At 42.1% G+C, this 6,608-nt stretch overlaps 1 pseudogene; it reads right to left on the bottom strand.

Annotated features, from left to right (window-relative positions):
• Positions 1 to 537: 537 nt before the first annotated feature.
• LOC108660461 (uncharacterized) lies at positions 538 to 4,887 on the bottom strand (annotated as a pseudogene).
• Between the last annotated feature and the right edge of the window lie 1,721 nt (positions 4,888 to 6,608).

Below are 6,608 nucleotides of genomic sequence, written 5' to 3'. Positions count from 1 at the left end.
GACAACGATCGCCGTGGACCGGGATTTGATTGGTGATATCCTCGCCAACGAGACACAACACTCTCTTCCTGAAACCGGTTGTCTTGACAGCCTCTCTGACGAAGCGGAGAGGATATTGCAAAAATGGAAGGATGGTCTCCAATTTCAACATAACACCTACAATTGGGAAGATTTTCTGAGGCTGCTTGAGAACGTTGAGAAAGCACATGTTGGCAGCGTCTATTACGAGAAACTTCAAGAAGTTTTTCAAGTAATTGCTTTTTTTTTTTTGGAATTTAAGCATCATGCCCTACTAATCAAAGATACAAATTTTCTCAGGCCTGGAAAAACTCGGATGAGGAACCAAAGCCTAAGCTGGGGCTGCAATTTCAATACATGCATGATAAAGAGGCATAAAAAACAGATAGGCAGCTTGATTCTACAATGCAATTCTCCTAGTCCTCAAGGATAGCATCCATGAAAAGGTCATCATCTAAAAAGCTATTATATTACACTAGCCGGAGCATGTGGATAAACGCCATGCAGCTTATAGCATAATTTAAGAAAGAAAGAATCCGAGCTGAAGATTCAAGTTGCACCAATGGAGCTGTCTGTCTGGTTGCCTTCTTCAGTGGCAAGTTGAATCAACCCTACCAGCACCATACCAACATCAGAACTTAAGGATGTGTTCTCGCCTTCAGCCACAGCAGGGGGCAAAGTCTCCATCCCCATAGTTGTGGAAACAGTTGATGTTTCCTCACCTGTAGCTGTGAGAACAGTCGAAGCTTCCAAACCCAAGGTTGTGGGAATAGTCGAAGTTTCCTCAGTCACGGTTGTCGGAGTAGTTGGAATTTCCTCTGCCGAGGTTGTGAATAGTCAAAGTTTCCTCTCCCAAGGTTGTAGAATTAGTTGAAGTTTCCTCACCCAAGGTTTTGGGAATATTTGCAGTTTCCTCGCCCAAGGTGGTGGGAATAGTCGCAGTTTCCTCGCCCAAGGTTGTGGGAATAGTTGGAGTTTCCTCAGCCAAGGTTGTGGGAACAGCAAGAGTTTCTTCATGCAAGGTTGTGGGAATAGTTGTAGTTTCCTCAACCAAGGTTGCAGGAACGGTTGTAGTTTCCTCACCCATGGTTGTAGGAATGGTCGGAGTTTCCTTACCCAGGGTTGCAATGATGGTTGAAGTTTCGTCGCTAAAGGTTGGAGGAATGGCAGGAGTTTCTTCACCCAAGGTTGGAGGAATGACTGGAGTTTCTTCACCCAATGTTGTGCGTAGGTTAGGAGTTTCTTGGCCCAAGGTTATGGGAATGATAGGGGTTTCTTCTGCCAAGGTCACTGGATAGAAAGGAGTTTCTTCACCCAAGGTTGTGGGAACGCTAGTCGTTTCTTCAGCCAAGGTTGGGAGAACGCTAGGCGTTTCTTCATCCAAGGTTGTGAGAATGCTAGGAGTTTCTTCACCCAAGCTTGTAGGAATGCTAGGAGTTTCTTCACCCAAGCTTGTGGGAATGCTAGGAGTTTCATGACCTAAGGTAGCCATGCTTGAAGTTTCCTCACCTAGACTTATATTAACCATTGAGGTTTCCTCACCCAAGGTTGTGGTGATGGTTGAAGTTTCTTTGCTCAAGGTTGTGGCAATAAATGAATCTTCCTCACCCATGGTTGTGGCAACTGTTGAGGTTTGCTCACTAATAGTTGTAACAACTGTTGAAAATTGTTCACCTACAGTTGTGGGCAACCATAAAAGATTGGTCACCAATAGTTGTAGCAACACCCATAGTTCCCTCACCTGTAGTAGAGGCAATGGGCAATGTTTCCTCTTACATGGTTGTGTCAATGACTGAAGTTCCATCACCTAAGGTTGTGGGAATGGCCCAAGTGTATACACCAAAGGATGAGGCTATCATTGAAGATTCCTCATGGAAAGTTGTAGCAATGGATAAAGTTTCCTCACCAAGGGTTGAAACCATGAAAGAAGCTTCCTCTCCTAGGCTTCCGGAAATGAGTGAACTTTCACTCAGTGATGAGGCAACAAGTCCATGGTCCCCACCTAGGGCTGAAGCCATGAGTGGACTCTCCTCAGCTAGGGTCGGAGCATACAATTGAATGATTCAGATATAGTGTAGGTGAGTTGATAATTTACAGCCACCGACCCAAAGATGTTGAACTTTCCAGCACTATTGTAGGCAACTTCTGCATCCGATGATCTTCTAAAAACAACTCTGGCACAGCAGGTTTCACGATCAACTTCTGTCTCAGATTCCTTTAATGGTCCAAAGTGCTTGAACATCTTATTTAGCTTTGTTTCTGAAGGAACAGAAGTAATCTCAGAGAAGTTCATTACAAGTTCTGCTGGGGCCCTCTCATCAACACAGCCAGGGGGTTTTTCTGCTGTCAGATCATGATTGACATCAGAATATCGTTTCCGTGACTTACGGCCTTTTTGAAGTGGTTTCTTTAATTCAACAGGCACAATTTGATATTGTCCCCTTCCATTTCCATGTAATGGGTGCTCTTCGGAACGATTTTGGACTATTCTGTCTGTCCAATAAGTGTCATTCATGTCCTCAAACTCAAAAGTTCCTGGGGGCCCAAAGATAGAATTGGGTGACTTCTTCCTTTTGCCACCTGCTTTGTCCCCAGGAAGCTGATCCACAACCAATGAGTCTCTGAAATCAGAAAAAAAGCTAATAAAATTATTGAAAGAACTGTAACTTGTGATCGGCTCACTTGCTGCCAAGTGAAGTTGTGGTAGCAACTCATCCAGTGATGAGTATTCAGTTGTAACATTCATCCTCTTTCGCTGGGCATCTTCAGAATTGTCAAAGGGAACATCATATCCATCTGCAGCAGGATTTTCACTGCCTCCATCAAGCTTACCCTTTGGAATCAACGGAGATCCAGTCATTGGGCTAGTAGCTCTATGGATACATTCACCAATTTTGAAGGATGGCTTTGGGGAATGAGATGTGGTTGAAGACACTTTGGCAAGGGAAATTGTCTTCCTCCCTTCCAGCACCACTGAGTCGCCGAAGGAATCAACAGCCTTTCTTTTCTTGCCAGATGATGAAGAAGGGAGCCTATTAGCTATCCCATCAGTCCCATTTTCAATATCAGGACAATAAAATGTCTCACCCATCAATTCAGACAAGGTTCTTTCCATTTTACTAGGATATAATCCATCCCTCAGATTATGCTTACGTTTAAGGAAAAAGCTTCTCTGAGATTTTGAAGTCTCCTGGCCAGTGGAAATTTGCTCCGCAACTGTATCCATAGGAGTTGTATGCTCAATTTCCTCGCCAAAGTACATATTCTCTTCAGAATGTGCGGTATTTGCTTCGTTTTCATTTAACCCTCCACAGAATTGGAATTCGGGCGGTTGATGATAACCTTTTAAACGATAGAATGCCAACAATTGGGCTTTCAGCAACTACAAGGTCAAGCCAATCACCCCCACCAGATGGAGACTCTGCTAAGGCTTTCATGTAGTCAACTAATTTGTCAGGTTCAAAAGAACTAGCACTCAAAGACACATCAACACCATCTCTTATACTTGATTAGCTGAAATCCCGTATTCTCAACTTTTTGAAATGTTATGTTGTCATAGGCGTCCTGCGGCATGCAAGAGCAAGCCAAACCTAGCTCTACCCGTCTTGAGACTTATTCGAAATCACAATTGACCGCATTCTGGAATGACTCTGAATTACTCTGCTTCTCTATCTGAGAGATATGAGTTCGAAATGGCTTCAAAAAGGATGCTTCATTCCAAGCAAAAGTTCGATCCCCAAAGTAGGCAACCAAAAAGCAATCCTCCTTATGATACTTCACCGCCTTCTCGGAAGCATCTGATGGATCAAATATCTGTCCTGGCCACCATGGATGGCTCCTCACCTTACCCCAGATTAAACAAGGCACAGAAAACTCACCTTCTTCCTCTGACATCAGCCGGTACTTAGCTTGATGGACCTTTACTGCACTCGCAGACTTTAGAGCTGTCCGTTTGACAGTCTTTTCATCAATGTTAGTCGGCTGTTCAGAATCAGTATCATGTTCTTCAACTTCCATTTCTTGCACTTGGTCTAAACCATCTTGTTCAGCACAAGTAACTTGTTCGTCAACACACATATCTTGCCCTACACCTGAATCATCCTCAGAAGCTGAACTCTTAGCTAGCTGATCTTCATTTCCCGAGGAATGTAAGACCTTATCTGAAGCAACAGAGGTAGATATTTGGTTTGAAACATTGTTATTGACCTTCAATACTTCACCTCCATCACTACTAACAAATGCATCTTTATGGTGACCCAACAATTCTGAACCTTCACATGCATTTTTGTGATTTTCAGTGCCAACGCCCACTGTCTCAACTTTAATAGAATCTCTTGAACTTTAACATCTTGCTCTGCATCACAACCAACAATTTTGGCATCAGAATTCTGGTTTTCAACATCCATTGCTTCCACCATACTTAAATCAACTTCCTCTCCCCTGTCAATATCTGTGCCAGCCCTTAAGCTTTGGTCATTTACCGTAGCATGATTTTCAATGATCTAGCGCCTGGTAATTTTGTCTAAGCAGATTTGGGCAGACAAGAAATTCAGATGAGGAATGGTAATGCTGGCTACCTTCTTCCAAGAAAAAGAAAGAGGATAATACCTGGTGGTGATGATGTATTTGAGCAAGACCAACTTCGTTTAAACAGAGCCGGTAACAATCACGATCGCTCGAGTTTAAAGGTCAAAATTTAATCCGAACCAGAAGTACTTTTATATTAGTTATAATGTCTAGTCTTCTAACATTAAATAACCAATTCTTTCACTGCAGGATGCTTAATCATGGGTTTTCCTCATCACCAACTTTACTCTGGAATTCCATTCATTGGTTTTGGACCATCTTTCCTCCAAAACTCACCCTCATTACTCGCTCATTGCGATACATGTGCTTTGCCAATCGGCTTGCTTTCGGTTTGTTTGTGCTCTAAATATTTGGAGAAGCAAGATAGGAACAGACGAGGAAACCCCACGGGTCAATATGGGGGCAGTGCCGGTAGCCTTGATCAAGTTCATGTGGTACCATAGCTTGCCACAATCACAATCAGGTTTTAGCCGCCAAATTTTGCTGTACTACCTTGACAATGCTTTCTATCGTTATCAATGTATCCATGGTTGTGAGTTTAAGCGCAGTTTGCTATAGACAGTAAAGTCAGCTGGTATAAAGCATGTGATTATTGGGGTTAGAAATTACTCTGGAGGAATTAATTAGCTTGTTTTTTTTTTTTTTTTTTGCTCAGCATTTAATTAGTTAGGTTACTAAGAGGAAAAGGGGGTGACTATAAAGATGGTTGAGTATATATTTCAAAAATTATTTTCTGGTACAACAATCGATGAATCATTACTGATTTCCTCCAAATTCTGTCATCATACATAGAATTCAGCTCTCCCTGATGCCAGCCATATGGCTGGCATGATTCGCTTAGTGGCTTTTGTACCATACCACACCAATTTAACTGGGCAGGGCAAGCTCAGCTCACAGGTGGGTCAGCTGGAAGTTACTTTATTGTATCAAATATACAATGTCAATTTGATAATGTTCTTAAAATTGTGCATTACTTTTCTTTACTTCCTATTGCAGGCTCAATCCAAAAATGAAGCAGCTAGAGTGAAGGCTCCTCAAGAGGCATACAAAGAACTTTAAAATGCTAGGCAAGAAGCCTTGCAGAAAAAGAAGGCAGAAAGGAAACAGATGCTAGAGGAGGCTGATCGCAAAGCTCAGTACAGAAGCGGTTCGCAAGAAAGAAGCAAAAGATCGTGCTCGTCAGATGAAGAGAGCAATGCCAAGAATGAAGATGATCCGTGGGCATTAGATGTTTTCATTTTTCAATAGGCACCCGACTGCACTCTATGAATATGAATCCTCACTGTAGTTAGGCGTTATTGGCTTTTGCAGGCTATTAGTTCCTGGGTTTCAGTTTCCTCACAGCAATGTATTTTTTAGTTCTGACAACATTAGCTGCTCTCCAACATCACAACATTGTGGGTTTTGAATGTAGCAGAAGACGATGCTTCAGAAACACGATGAAATTTTCCTCCATGGATGACATTTCACCATTGTTTGCTTCAATTCTGAAGGAATGATAATGATGTTCTTGATTATTTCCTTGGTTTCCCTCTTGCTACTAGTTTACAAAAGCCAATCTTAGATATCTTTGTGATCAGTTGGGCACTCAATTTTTCAGACAAGTCTAATGATTGTTCTAGAAAGGCTTTCGATCGGAATCATCAAAAATTTCATTCTGATATGATAGTTTTCTTTCTAGAAGGGGACAACCAACTCCCATCGTTGGACAGAATCAAAATATTCCGTTTAAAGCACCTACCAATGAGTAAACTTCATAGTTATGTTCAATTTCACTGTCAAGGTGGGTCTGACTGGGCACAGACCACACACACAAGCCATTCCCAGTCCATCATCTTGAAGTCCTTTCGACCTCAATTGAACAAACGTGCCTCTCATGGACTTGACTCTTCGCTACATAAATTCCATAAAAAATTACATTCTCGTATTTTTATGTTCTTTTTGAATTATTTAACGGGCACCGACTAAAAGAATTCCCCTTTTTGAGGTCCAGGAAACTGTAG

The sequence above is a fragment of the Theobroma cacao genome, chromosome 2 (assembly GCF_053813885.1).
Source record: "Theobroma cacao isolate CCN51 chromosome 2, ASM5381388v1, whole genome shotgun sequence".
Lineage (NCBI taxonomy): Eukaryota > Viridiplantae > Streptophyta > Magnoliopsida > Malvales > Malvaceae > Theobroma > Theobroma cacao.
The sequence above is the reverse complement of the archived record's forward strand: the minus strand, read 5'-3'. Positions and strand labels throughout refer to the sequence as shown.